General features: G+C 31.5%; 1 protein-coding gene across 1 annotated transcript in view; it reads left to right on the forward strand.

The window, feature by feature from the left end:
• Positions 1 to 14,721, forward strand: part of LOC140437699 (protein amalgam-like) — an 889,271-nt gene that overhangs the window by 713,428 nt on the left and 161,122 nt on the right. The window lies entirely within an intron of this gene.

Below are 14,721 nucleotides of genomic sequence, written 5' to 3' on the forward strand. Positions count from 1 at the left end.
ATTGGTAGTAGACTTATAGATATGTAAGTTCTTGACATCCTTTTTGCTACCTTTATACACACTTTGTTACAGTGATTTGGTATGCATTTTGATCTTAGACAGTTCGTAAATATGTCTGCTTTTTTAAGATTTTTAAGATTTTTTACCAACTTATTTAAGCAGTTTAACTGTTATGCGATCTACTCCAGCTGCTTTACCGCTTTTAATTTTTGTAATTGTCGATTCTTAATACTTCTATATAAATAAAAACTTTGAACCTATTTCGACAATTTACTGCTGAAAAAATGTAAGGAACTTTCTTTACATATCATCATCATTTAATATTTGCTTGTCCACCTCTCTCACAATTTTATACCTATTTTGATCTTGTGCCTTCTGCATCCAATTTCTATGGCAACGTTTTAGATCCTCAGTCCAATGTGTTGGTGGACAATTTCTACTTGGTAAGCATCATCTCTTGGTCTCTATTTCAGTTTCTTTGTCCATCTGTTATTGGTCTATTCTCTCTAAAGTATCAGCCACTCCTTGTCGTCGTAGCTGGCGGTCTGGAATCTTGTCTCGTATTAAAACGCCCAACATAGCACGCCCCATCGCCCTTTGAGCCACACGGATCTTTTTCACTGTTCTCCTTGCCATAATCAATGTTTTCGCTCCGTAAGTCAACACTGGCAAAACACACTGATTAAAGGTTTTTCTTTTTAAGACATATTGGTATCTCGAACGATTTAAATATGTGGTTCAACTTGCCGAAGGCTGCCCAACCCAATCTTGTACGACGGAAAAACTTAACGAGTTAGTTATCTTTTTGTATGCAAATCTCGTGACCTAGTTATCTATAGGCCGTTACCTGGTCTATGGATCCTGTTCCTACGCATATATCTTCACTGACTATGATGATTTGTCATCATCTGGGTTTAGATATATTTATTTCCAATCCACCTTCTAGCGAGGAAAGGTAGAGCTGATTTAAAAGTTTTTTGGCCTCACCTATCCTTTTAGCTGTTAGCACAATGTCATGCGAACCTCAGGTGACTAAGCTTTTCTCCATTTATGATTATGCCCTTGTCGACCAGTTTTATCATTTTACATATAGATTTTTACATACTATATTATATATAGAAAAGGTTAATGCGAGTGAATAATAAAAGTAAAATGTAATGGCATATTTCGCAAAACAACAGGAAACCAAAACAAAATAGGTACATCGATGGAAGTTAACCATAAATATGTATTGTTGGTCGTCATAAGTATGGTGCAGATAACAGCCAAGTTATAAAAGGAACATGTTAACTTGGTAATCACTACGAGAGCAATACAACCAATTTATCGCATTAAAGTTAGAAGACCCAGATGGTTTTCTGGTCAGCTTTTATGATCTATTGCATTTTTTACCTAGATTACCATTCCTTCACTAGCGCTATTTAATTGTATATACTTACTGTATGTATACTGTATGTATACTGTATGTATAATAGTTAAATATACTTACTTTTCTATTGGTTACAAAAAATATAAAATTCTATGGCTTTTAAGCAGATTGATAATCGATGCACAAGATTTTATTCTTTTATAGGTTTTAAAATTCTGCTGTACCTAACTAAACCTGTTGCCATTATGTCAATAAAATATTGCAACGTTGGTTAATTTAATTCGGGGGAACAAAAATTGACGTTCACTTTACTCTTTAACATTTTTACATATCACCATGTAGTATAAAGTAGATCAAACAAACATTCGTATATTAAAATCTATTGAGACAGATAGAGTGGTGACATCTAGAGACTGTCTCAATTAGAATCAAACAAATTTATTCATGGCGTTGACCAACTATTATTTTTTAAACAATCCTTTTAATATTTGCAAATGCCGGGTGTTGTAATTTTGTATGTTTTCATAATTTCTATTCAAAAATTGAACATTTTACGGTTTTTTGGCATGAGGATTGGTAATCTAGAACGCTAGTTACATTTGGTTGTGTTTACTAAATAAAGGCAAACTTTTTTTCGGATGAAATATGGGTAAAATAATTGAAAAATATGAAAAGCATTAAATTCTACAAGTTACTTCTGTTTAATTCATGTTATTCGATCGGTTATCAAATTATTTGCTTCTAAAAAGTTCAATGAATTTTTAATTTTACAATAAAAAAATTGTATTCTGTAAATGTGTAACAAGTTAAAATAACTAAAGTAAAAAACCAAAAAACTTTGACCATATACTTCAATACACTTTATGATCCGCTTTCGCAAAGATCTATTAATATCAAACCCAAAACAAATAAACCTTGTCCATTATTTTTATTCACATTCACGGCTTTCTCTATTGTCTGTCGCAATCTTACAAAAAAATTAATTATTTTTTCGTAAACTAACGTCTTTATTTGCGACCAAATTGAAAAATCCAAAGGATTGATATCTGGACTTCGTGGTGGACAAGCAAACTCACTTCCACGGTCAATCCATATATGCGAAAACTGTTTATTTAAGTGTTGACGAACTTCCAAAGAATAATGTGGTGGTGCCTCGTCGTGCAAAAACCACATGTAAATCCTCTAGTAATTCTTGTAAATATTCTTGAAGAAAATCTAAATATAGAGGTCCATTTTAATTGGTTCAAAAGGACCTATAAGTATTCATACATTTCACCACATCAAATATAAACTTTGTATATAAATATAAAGTCGTACTGAAAATGGGTTTCTCTCTTACCATGAAGATTTTCAGAATCCCACAAATGATTATTTTTTCAATTACATATTCCTCGTCTGGTCAATATTGTCTCATCAGTAAAGATAATTGTATCCAAAAAATCTGGCTTAATATGTTGTATATCTTGTAAAAATTTGGCAAATCGTGGACGCACAGGTAAATCTTAATGTAGTAAATTCTGAACAGAAGTGTAATTATATGGATGCAGTTTCTCAGTCTTCGATATTCTAACAACAGACGATTGGCTTATTCCTGTTACCAGACTTAATCTCTGATCCAGATATCTAGATTATCTGTAACACGAATTAATATTTCATCTTCTTCATCGACAGTAATAGTTTTTTTTTTATTTAGAAAAAACATATAATCCACATCAACCACGCAGGGTTGTTAGTAACGTACATAAGAGTTCATTTTATTTACGTTAAATAGATGTATATAAAAATAAATTTTTAAATAATTTATTACATGGTCAATGTTTATGGTTAAAGTGGTTTTGATGTCATCTGAGATACCATATTTTCTGATCAAGGCTAACTGATCATCAGTTAGCCCAAAACTCCAGCACAGATCAGAGGTAATGTAAGTCTATAAAACCTCACCAACTAAAGGGGGTCATGTAAGATGCCCCCATTTTCAGTTTTTAATAATCAAGTTAACAGTCTATTGCATTTACCTTGATAAATATCATGAGGATTTTTTAATACGGATGTCCTTCCAATGTTTTTATGTGGTCATACAATGTTTTTAACAACTTTTTATTAAACTGATGATGGAATGATTTAATTCCGAAAAGATCTTCTTTACAATAAGAATTTTAAGCTTTTAATAAGCATTTTTATACCTTAATACACACGAAAACCACGTGCTTTATGTCTTTTTATCTGTTTAGAATTGACTGCATTATTTAAGGTTATTGGTGTTTCTGGTGTCGTAGTATTTTCAGTGTTATTTACAGCTGGTGCTGTTGTTTTGGAAGAAGAAGATGAAGTGTTTGGATTATCTTTAGACATTTTTTGCATGAGGCCGATTTCCGTAGTATTTTCAGTGTTATTTACAGCTGGTGATGTTGTTTTGGAAGAAGAAGGCGAAGTGTTTGGATTATCTTTAGATATGTTTCGGATGAGGTCGGTTTTCGTAGATTGATATATTTTATTATTAGGTTCATTAGGTTTAGATAATGACGATGTAGTTTGAGTTGAATCTGAGAGGGGAGTTGAAAGGGTATCAGGTATTAGGTTCATGAGGTTTAGATAATGATGATGTGGTTTGGGTTGAATCTAAGAGGGTAGTTGAATTAGTTTGGTTTGAAATGTGAGCGCATTCTGATTCTTGATGATCAATGGTTTTACATTTGGAGCAACTGAATTCGTCTATGAAGAGAAATAACCGGTAGGAAGTATTATCATAAGTTATGGTAAATGAATCAGGAATAGACATATTTTCCAGGGGTGTAATGAATGATTGCCTTCTAAAGCTCAGAACATGACTGTACTCGCTTTCAGACATACCTACTCGAAGAAAAGTAATTTTGGATACAGTGTGAATACCAAGTTTTTGTAATTCTTGTTCAATTATTTTGTTCGGGATTGTAGGACATGTATTAGATATTAGAAGTCTCTGGGCTGAAGAAATTAATCTTCTTACTTCGACTTGACATCCATTTATTTCGATATATTTATAAGAATGTAGAAGAGCATCAACAGTGTTTTTTGAAGAGAGGTATATGCATATCCTATTGTTAGCAATTCTGGAGGCAAAAAGTACATTAATTTGAACCCATTAGTGATCCAACAGCTACGATGTAATCATGGATTTTTGTACCTTGAATGCTGGAAATGACTATTGCTTGTTGTTTTGTTGGATGTTTAAAATAATTTACGTGGTTTGGGTTGAATCTAAGAGGGTAGTTGAATTAGTTTGGTTTGAAATGTGAGCGCATTCTGATTCTTGATGATCAATGGTTTTACATTTGGAGCAACTGAATTCGTCTATGAAGAGAAATAACCGGTAGGAAGTATTATCAAAAGTTATGGTAAATGAATCAGGAATAGACATATTTTCCAGGGGTGTAATGAATGATTGCCTTCTAAAGCTCAGAACATGACTGTACTCGCTTTCAGACATACCTACTCGAAGAAAAGTAATTTTGGATACAGTGTGAATACCAAGTTTTTGTAATTCTTGTTCAATTATTTTGTTCGGGATTGTAGGACATGTATTAGATATTAGAAGTCTCTGGGCTGAAGAAATTAATCTTCTTACTTCGACTTAACATCCATTTATTTCGATATATTTATAAGAATGTAGAAGAGCATCAACAGTGTTTTTTGAAGAGAGGTATATGCATATCCTATTGTTAGCAATTCTGGAGGCAAAAAGTACATTAATTTGGACCCACTAGTGATCCAACAGCTACGATGTAATCATGGATTTTTGTACCTTGAATGCTGGAAATGACTATTGCTTGTTGTTTTGTTGGATGTTTAAAATAATTTACGACATCTGAGTAACTGTGTTTAGTGGAGTTATGCGTAGTATTATTGTTGTATGAAGTCATTTTAATAATTTTCTTGATCAGAAGTTGAGCCGATCCTGTGGCCGGTCCAAAAAACTGGTCAATACCCAACTGGAATTTTTGTTATCTCTTTACGTAGGTATTATTTACAGGTTATTTTGTTATTGTTACAAAAATAATACAAAAAGAAGTGCCACTCACTTGAGATAATATTGTCAGCACTAACTAATGCACTTAAATTTGTATTAGAGGTAGAAAATATTAAATTATGGTTTGTTTTTACCATTTAAAATGACTATATTTCGGGACAGCTGATATCGTGGTAGATTTGATCGCTATGAGGGCCGAACTCCGACAGTAATAGTTTTTGTAGCTCTGTGTTGACTTTTAGGACCCAAAATACCCCGTTGTACCTAGTCGATTGTAACTAGACTTTACAGTTGTCGCAAAAACACAAATCATATCGCATATTTCATTGTTAGAAAATTTCGATATGCCCAGGCAATATTTGATAAATAACTATTTTTCGTATTAATTACTTAATTGTTACATCAGTATAACTTACTCTTATGGTTAATTGGTAATCAAATATGGTTAACCGTAAGTTTTTTGCTACAAAAACTGTCTAAAAATCAATTAAACCTCTTTGAAAAAATGAACGTTAAGCCACGGTTATATTCATAAATGCATTGACAATAACACAAACCTACTGGGAAAAGAAAAAAATTAAAAACTCAATTACGACTGAATTGGGGAATGAAAAGTTTATTTGGTATTACAAATTCTTTGCGAAACCGGATCATAAAGTGTATTGAAATAAATGGTCGACATTTTGAATATTTACTTAGTTTTTAATTTTTATTGTTTAATAATTTGTTATTGTTACACAGTTAAAATAAATTTTTATTAAAAAATTAAAATTCATTGGACTTTTTAAAAGCAAATAACACAAAAACCGATTGAATTACGTGAATCACTTTTTTTGTAGAATTTTTCATAGACTTTTTCATATTTATTTATTATTGTGCTAATAGTTTAGCCAATTAAACAAAGTTGTTTGATTTACTACATACAATCAAGTGTAACTAGCGCCCTCTGTAAGTGATGTTAAATTAGAGCCTGAATTAGTAATTCTCATGGGAAAAACCTAAAATTACCAACTTCTAACACATTTAGCACCACCCTGTAATTGGTTATTCACTTTCTGAGACCAAATATTTAAAATGCTTTTATTTCTAGAAACTTTTTAAACGTTTATTATTATATTTTAAACCACACTTTTTTCAGCTTTGTTTTTTGTGATTTTTTTTTTAGTGTCATGCGGCCCAGGTTATAATTTTACATACATTGTGGGACCAAATATCCACCAGTGGTTACGCATTTCATTATTTCTTTTGTTGCAGATTTGAAACAATAATGGCAAGAAGGGGTCTTCAGAAAAATATTGGTTTGTGAGTTTAAAAATTTGTCGGATGTTGAAGCAGCAGACTATTCCAAGGACGACTCCATTGCAAATCGAGATTACTTATATGATGAAGGAAGCTCCGATTTAAGTAGGGATGAATTAGCTGTATTTGATGTCGAGAGCGAAGCTACTGAAGCAGTTTTTTTACCGATAATATACCCCAGACCAAGTGGGAGCCTGTGGCAGGGGACAAATTGAAATTTAATTTTCTTTATGCCTACACCAGTGTACCTGAACTTTAACTTTACCTTTAACTTCATAGACGATAAGATTATCTCATTGTTTGTGGAAGAAACCAATAGATTTGCTGCAAAAAGAAATACTGCGAATGAAGCTGCCCCAACAAGAAACGGAACTCCAAGACTTGGCAATAAATGGGTTGACACTGATAGTACAAAGATGCGCAAGTTTTTGGGCATCGTCTTGTCGATGGAACTTATGCACTTACAAAATTAAGGGATTGCTGGAGCAAAAAAAAAGAATTTATGAATGAAATGAAATGAAATGTTTACGCCCCATGATTCTCCTATTGGTTTACTATTTCTGATATGTAGTTTCAGTGGCATAACGGTATAGTCAAATAATTATTACACAATTAAAAAAATAGTAATATTTTTTCGCAAGCTTAAATATATCATTAGAAAGATGAAATTGATATTATTTTTTTAGTCAATTTAAATAGAAAGCCACTGGTTTATAATATCTCTTTAATTTAACATACAAACACAATAATAATTATGACTGCATTTAATTAACAAATAAAACTACGTTCATATTGTCTTTCATATTAAATGGAGGGTATAAATAAATGCAACACAGTAATTATTTAATTTTGATATTTTGGTTTGATTATAACACTAAAACGAGTATCAAGTGTAGAAAAATAGTAACTGAAAATAATTTTCTAATGGTTAATTTTCTTCATCTTTATCATCAAAAGAAAACTCTGTACTGAAAGATTCGCTGTTAATATTTATAATATTACGAGCCATTTCCATGGCGTTATCAACCACTATTTCGCTATCCATGTATTCATCTTACTTCTTAATGACATGGTCACATCATTTTCTCCACTCATTTGCATCAATTTTATTGAACTCTTCCTCAGCCAGTTCATGTACGTCAGCTAATTTAAATGTAACGTTTTTCTGGCTTACATTATTTTTGACTGTAGCCCATATAAGTTCAATCGGGTTTAGGTCAGGATGGTACGGAGGTAAATGCAAAGGAATATGGCCATGCTCGCGTAAAATTTCGTCGAACTTGTATTTTACATGACGGGGTTTATGATATTTAATGGTTTCATATAATTCCGCTTTTAAAGCGGTGGGTATAAATGGAAATTTTTTTCTGTATTAACCATTCTATCATTTAATTTTTTTGAGTTTGATGTAGGCGCCCGCTCTAACTGAATACTATGATAAGATGCGTTATTAAAAACTTGTACCGAGTTAGATAAATTAGGTATTAAACGTTTTTGTAACCACTATCCATAATTATGTGCATTCATTTCAGAGTGGAAATCCCCTGATTTTGTACCTGACTTGAAGATTAATAATCCATCCTTAATGAATCCCATGTTCCACCGGCATGCACTATTATTAGTCGTTGACCTTTAGAAATTATAGAAAATAATCCCTTTGTTGATTCGTCAGTTCAGTTCTTTGAAAAAGTATGACCGCTGTGTAAGTAAGTCTCGTCAACATACACAATCTATTTTGAGTACGAAAATGTTTGATTTGCCTGAGATATTTTATACTCAAAGCTCGTATTTAACTTTTTTCTATAAGTAATTTTCGGTTGTTTTCGGTTCTCCTCCAACGAAATTGCATTTTGCGTAGAAGTCGCCTTAGAGATGTCTGTGAAATTGTGATATCCAAATCGTTATGAATTTTTTGTTTTAATTTTTTTACCGTAACCCGACATTTGTCTGTTTTATAAAAATCGTAGATTATTTTGCGAATGTCTCTTGTTTGGTATTCCGTCAAATATATGATTGATCTCCCTACTCGTTTTTTGCCTGGACTGGCAAATTGGACTCTGTCGGTATTTTCAAAGAACATTTTGCCTCTCGTGTTATCCTTTCGATTGTTTTGATGAAAATTTCTGTAAAAGTAACTACAGTGATTCATTTTATCAAGTATGTAAGTATAAAAAAGTCTATATTTACTGCCATACCATAAGACAGTACACAATATATTCATGTGCTAATAGGTGTAATAATTTAAGTATGTTAAAAAATGTAGTTCAATTATCGAGAGTAAGACCGATCTACATACAATAATTATAATTTCACAAATTTTTGAAAATATGTTTATTTAAAAAGCTATGCCGTTGCAAACTTGAATATTTTGGTCATGTTATGCGATACCCAGAGAGATATAATATACTCCACTTAATAATACAAGGCAAAGTAGACGGAAGAAGAGTGGACAGGTCGAAGAAGAACGTCATGGCTTAGAAACCTAAGAGAATGGTTTAACAGATCCTCTGCATCCCTTTTACGAGCTGCCGTCTACAAAATTACTATAGCCAATTTGATAGCCAACGCTCGATAATCGAGCACGGCACATGAAAAAGAAGAATACCATATGATACAACCACAAAAGTACGATATACAACTAAAAAAAATTAATTAGGCAGATATGACTAATAAAATATAAAGGCAAAGTTAAAAACTCTCGATTATTTTCAGTTCATTTGATAGCGAATTAAAATTAATTTATTGCACAAACTTACCTGTTGCTTTAGCTGTTGTTTCTTTCACAGTTTTCAAGGAATCTGCTTCAAGCCTAAAATTTTTGAAATATTAACACATTATATAATTATGATCTCACGAGATTTTCCATTAATAACAGAATTAGTCTTTCTATTACTTTCTAACGCCATAATTTAAAGAAACTGCCACAAACACACTTATCTATCCAAAATAATAAGAAATCTGAAAAATAACAGCCGCACTTCACTTTTGTGTTACGCACCTGACTACTGGGAGGAGACTGATGACAACCACCTAATCCACCCCAAGCGGACTTCAATTTTGGGTTTGTGCGCCTCGCCAACTTAAGTGGCGTTGACAGTAGGTTCTGCTGAGCTGTGTGCACTACAGACCGATAGCCGTGTACGTCGACGGTGTGCGCTGGAATCAACTGCGATTTGATTTGGATGCAAACTAAACGTTCAGCTGTACGGAAATTATAATTGCATTTTTATATAGTTATTATTATTGTAATAATTAAGTGATTTTTACTAAATTTTCTCCCGATGAAGATGAAAGACTAGTTGATCTAGTACAAATTGTACTACTGTACTTTGGAACGACAGTTCCAAATAAATCCCTGGAAAGTTTAAAATATTCTCGAAATTTTTCCTTGTTTTGAAACAATCTTTCTTCGACTGTTTGAGAGAATAAACGTGAAACTAATTTCTAAATTTGTTTTTAGAGCAACAGAATATTTATGCGAATTCTAACAAACCGACTCACCCAAAACTAACGTGAGTCGAGTACAACAGATTCTGCTGTACGTGTATGCTGTGCGCTGCGCACCGTTCTAACAAACCGTAGCTTTACACAGTAAATATTATTAATAATTATTCTTTGGCTTTTTATCGCCGTACTTATCGTATTGATTGTCCTTCATCAAAGGAAAAAATTTACTAATATAAGACGATACATTACTAAACTGGAGTCGGTACTGTCTTTGATCATAAAACTTTCGGCTTTTGGTTGATGTGAGGTGAAACTTAAAAATACAATTATATGCATCACTAAACATTAATAACAAATTTATATCTTCTATTTCTTTGAAAGTGGATGTTTTAATTGCTATTTTGCAAATTTTTAAAAATATTCAATATTTACTGAAAAATTAATCGAGAAACTGATTTACGTTACTTATAAGATTTTTTTGAATACTTATAATTTATTCTCTGAAGTACGGTCCATTACTTTGTTTATATATTTATATACTAACCTATGAAACGTTATTCCTAAAGATTTTTTATCAAAATTGCTTCTGCTACTGCAACCATCCTGCAACTACGTTGAGAGCAAGAAACCATTGTTATGCACTATCAGAATATAATATTACAGTTACTATACAAGTATTAAAACTAAAATTTTTTCTAAAAGCAACAAACGTAAACAATCATACACGATCTGACACAACGATCATAGCCATATGGCCGAAGTGAGGTCATTTATAGTCACGTGTTGCCCTCTACATAGATTCAAACTCGATGCATGGCGCTAAATGTGTCCAATAGAAATTGTGAAAATCTACAAAATCGGAAGAATCATTATATTTTGAGGTCTAGAATCTACAACTTGAGATTGGACATCATTACTAAATCAGCCTGTATAGATAAATAACAAACATAACTTCAGTAAAGGAAAGCTGTGTTTTAAATATGGTTATTTGTTTATCAGAGTTTTCTCATCCTGTCTTTATTCATGGCATTTGTTTAAGTTTCTTTCCTCCCTCATTGCACGAACTTTAACTTTAACAATTGTTCGTAATGAGATAATTATGTTAACCAATGTTTCTCATTTTAACAGAAATTTTCGCCGTATTTCGATTTCTATTATTAGATTTCTTTTTAATTTTATTATTTTATATCTTTCCACGCAAATGCATAGACGTTCCTATTTTGGAAAGATGCATTCGTTATTCTCCTTTCTTTTAACTGCCCAACATGATGGCCTATATAGTGCCCTATATGCTCCATCATACATAGCTGTCATAATTCCCACAGGTTTACTGCAAATTGTTTTCTTACTTAATACCCTCCACAAAATCTCTAAACGTCGAGACAAAATTCTGGCAAAGCAATAACCTCAAACTGCTAATCTATTTTATATTTTCAAAAATGGATTAAACCTTAATTTAGTGATCTGGTCAATGTTTACTATATAAATAAACTAACTACTAATTTTAATTTACATATAATTCGGTTGCCCTTAATGAGTGAACATTTGTAGACTTATATGTTAACGTCAGCAGCTTCTGTAGACATTAACGAAAAACAAAGATAGCCAAAGAGAACAGATAAATCCGTAATTCAGATATACGGCAAACAAAGTCTGAGGATCTCTTAAGTGTTTCTATTTTATGGATGCTTCTTTCGGTTTCACTCGGAAAAGTTTTAATAGAGTTTCCCAACTGTAAGCTATTGTACACCCTCTAATGCAATACATCGCAATGGACTCATGTTTGCCAGATTTCGTCTGAACTTTCTTTGTTTCACGGATATGTGGTGCTCGAACTCGTACCTATTTTCAGATAAAGAGGATTCGATTTTATCAAGCGAGTGTTTTGTTTATTGGGATCAATACAGTTGAAAAGAATGCAAGAAATTTTATTTTCTGCAGTATAGTTTGTAAATAAAATCTAAATCCAGCAAACATATTGGTTTTAGTTTGAATGTAACAGATATGGAAATATACAGATTTAAAAGAATAATTCCGTCAAAATGAACGTTTTATTAATACAGCAGAGATCCGGTTCTGTAGCTATTTTCTTGTGTCGTTTACGTTTATAACTCTATAATTTGTGGCAGCAAATTATTATTGTAAAATTAAATGTACACTTCCAATTTAAATATTATACCTTTATATTAGAAGGATATAACTTTTATTTTAATCATAAATTTGTAAATAATTTGTTCTTCGTCTTATATATTATGATTACTTTTGGTCATATTAATGTAAGATCACTAACTGCACATTTAATTAAAATCAAAAACTTGACTTACAAATTTCATTACCGATAAGGATATAAGTATAGATGAGTGATAAGAAGAGATAGATATGGAACTGGAGAGGTATGGCATTTTATATTAAATTAAAAATTAAATATAAAACTCTACATATAAATAGTAACAATATTGAACACATTTGCTTCTAATTATTCTTGCGTAATAAATCATATGGATTGTGTGTTGCATACAAACCACCTAAATATAATGTCGTTTTGTTGACGAATTTGAGAATTTCTAATGTAATATAGCGTTGGTTGAAACATTATGTTTATCCTGGTGACTTTAATGTTAATTTGTTAAATACTAATACTAAAATTTTCTCTGATATTTTTGTAACAATAGGGTTACATCAAGTCATAGATAAGCCTATTAGAGTTACATCTAGTACTGCAACACTTATTGATTCTATTTTAACTACCAAACGAAGTTCACTTTATGACATTACGGAATATCATATGTTGAATATGTTGATTTCAGTGATCATGATTAAAGTTCAGATTTATAGGCAACAATAATTGAAGAAAAAGGCGCCTATATAGGCAAAGATTTTTATTAAAAAAGGCAGGAATATTAACATTTAGGCAAAATATAGGCAATAAAGGAATATATCTTATTATTTATTGTACAAAGTGAATTAACGTAATATTAACTTAAGGCAGGTATATTTACACATCATAATCATAACATTAGTATAAATAAACTAGTAACTAAATAACTGTAAATTAATAATTAAACATTGTAACCACTTAAAATTTTATCATTATTAAAAACAACTAAATGTTTTTTAATATTTTCGGTCTTAAAGCTACGTCTTCGATCACTTAAAATTAATTTGTACATTGAAAACGAACGTTCGACATCGACAGATGTAATTGGAGCATATTTCAGAGCGGATAATAAATCTGGCATAATTTGAAATTCCTCGGAAAATGTCCCATTCAAAACTTTAGCAACATTAGATAAAAACGAAAAACCTTCATTCTTGTCGAAAAAATATTTCATTTTTTTTTAATTAATTGACCGTTACTTCCAGGTGCCGATTTAATTTTCTTTTTTAAATTATCTATTAATTTTACTGACTCTTGTTTTTCTAATAAGGTAATTGTGGTAACTATTAATTTATAATTGTCATTGATATAAGCGAGTTCCTGTTTCAATTTGGGATTTTTTAATATTGTTTTTGCTTCTCGAATGGCTTCGAAAATATCATCATCAAATTCTGACATAACTAATTCTATTTTATCGCAGTGTTCAAAGTAGAAAAAACTGCTTCGAGCCAGGTTCCCCACCTTGTAATTACTGGTTTAGGTGGCAAAGGGACACCGGGAAGTCTTTCTTTATATATTTGCACCCTCAACGGAGCCTTTACAAAAACTTTTTTCATAAAATTTATAAAAATTTTTACCAACGGAAACAGATTTCTTATTTATTTCTTCAGCAATTCTATTTATCCCGTGGGCTACACAACTGCAATGAATTAAATTAGAATAAAAAAATCTTTAAATTAACAGCAGCTTTTAATATATATGCCGCAGCATCTGAAAGCATTAAAACTATTTTATTCACTGGTATAGCGTTGGGTAAAAAGAGGTTTGTTAAACTATCTTGTATAAATGGACTTATTATTAAATTGTTTGTTTTTTCCAATTCTTTAACGGCAACTAAATAAGGTTTTCTCGCAAAGTTTTCGTTCAAAATTCCAATCATTAAATTAGCTATATACCTGCCGCATACATGTCGTTTCATCCACTATAATATACAAAAAATTGCCCTCTAACTCCCGCTTAATTTTTGAAATACATTCCACATAACATTTTTCCACGGTATGTTTTCTCAATGTACTCTCGTCCGGTTAGGATTTATTAAGATATTTTTCGAAAAAACATTTAAAACTAGGGTTATTAACTTTATATAGAGGAATGTTGGATGCAATCATCATCTGGCATAAATCAAATTTAAATGCGTCTTCCTCCTTTTTTTTTATTTGCTTAAACTATCCCGCAGAGATATTTGGGCTAACTTAGAGGAATTTAATGTTTCCAAATTACGTTTATGAAGTGGGGTTCCACAATGCTGGTCAATAAAGTACTTTTTTCTACTTGAAATCTGAGAATTAAAAAAAAATAATTAGAATTCTAAAACCGCTTTAGAATTTGGTTATGTTGTGGGACGAGAAAAAAAGAGAAAAAATAAAACTTACCGATTTGCCGCATGGTTTACAAAATGCTCCATCTCCTTCTAGAGAAAGTTCCGAATACGGTGCGATCTAT

Source organism: Diabrotica undecimpunctata, chromosome 1 (assembly GCF_040954645.1).
Source record: "Diabrotica undecimpunctata isolate CICGRU chromosome 1, icDiaUnde3, whole genome shotgun sequence".
In the NCBI taxonomy this organism is placed as follows: domain Eukaryota; kingdom Metazoa; phylum Arthropoda; class Insecta; order Coleoptera; family Chrysomelidae; genus Diabrotica; species Diabrotica undecimpunctata.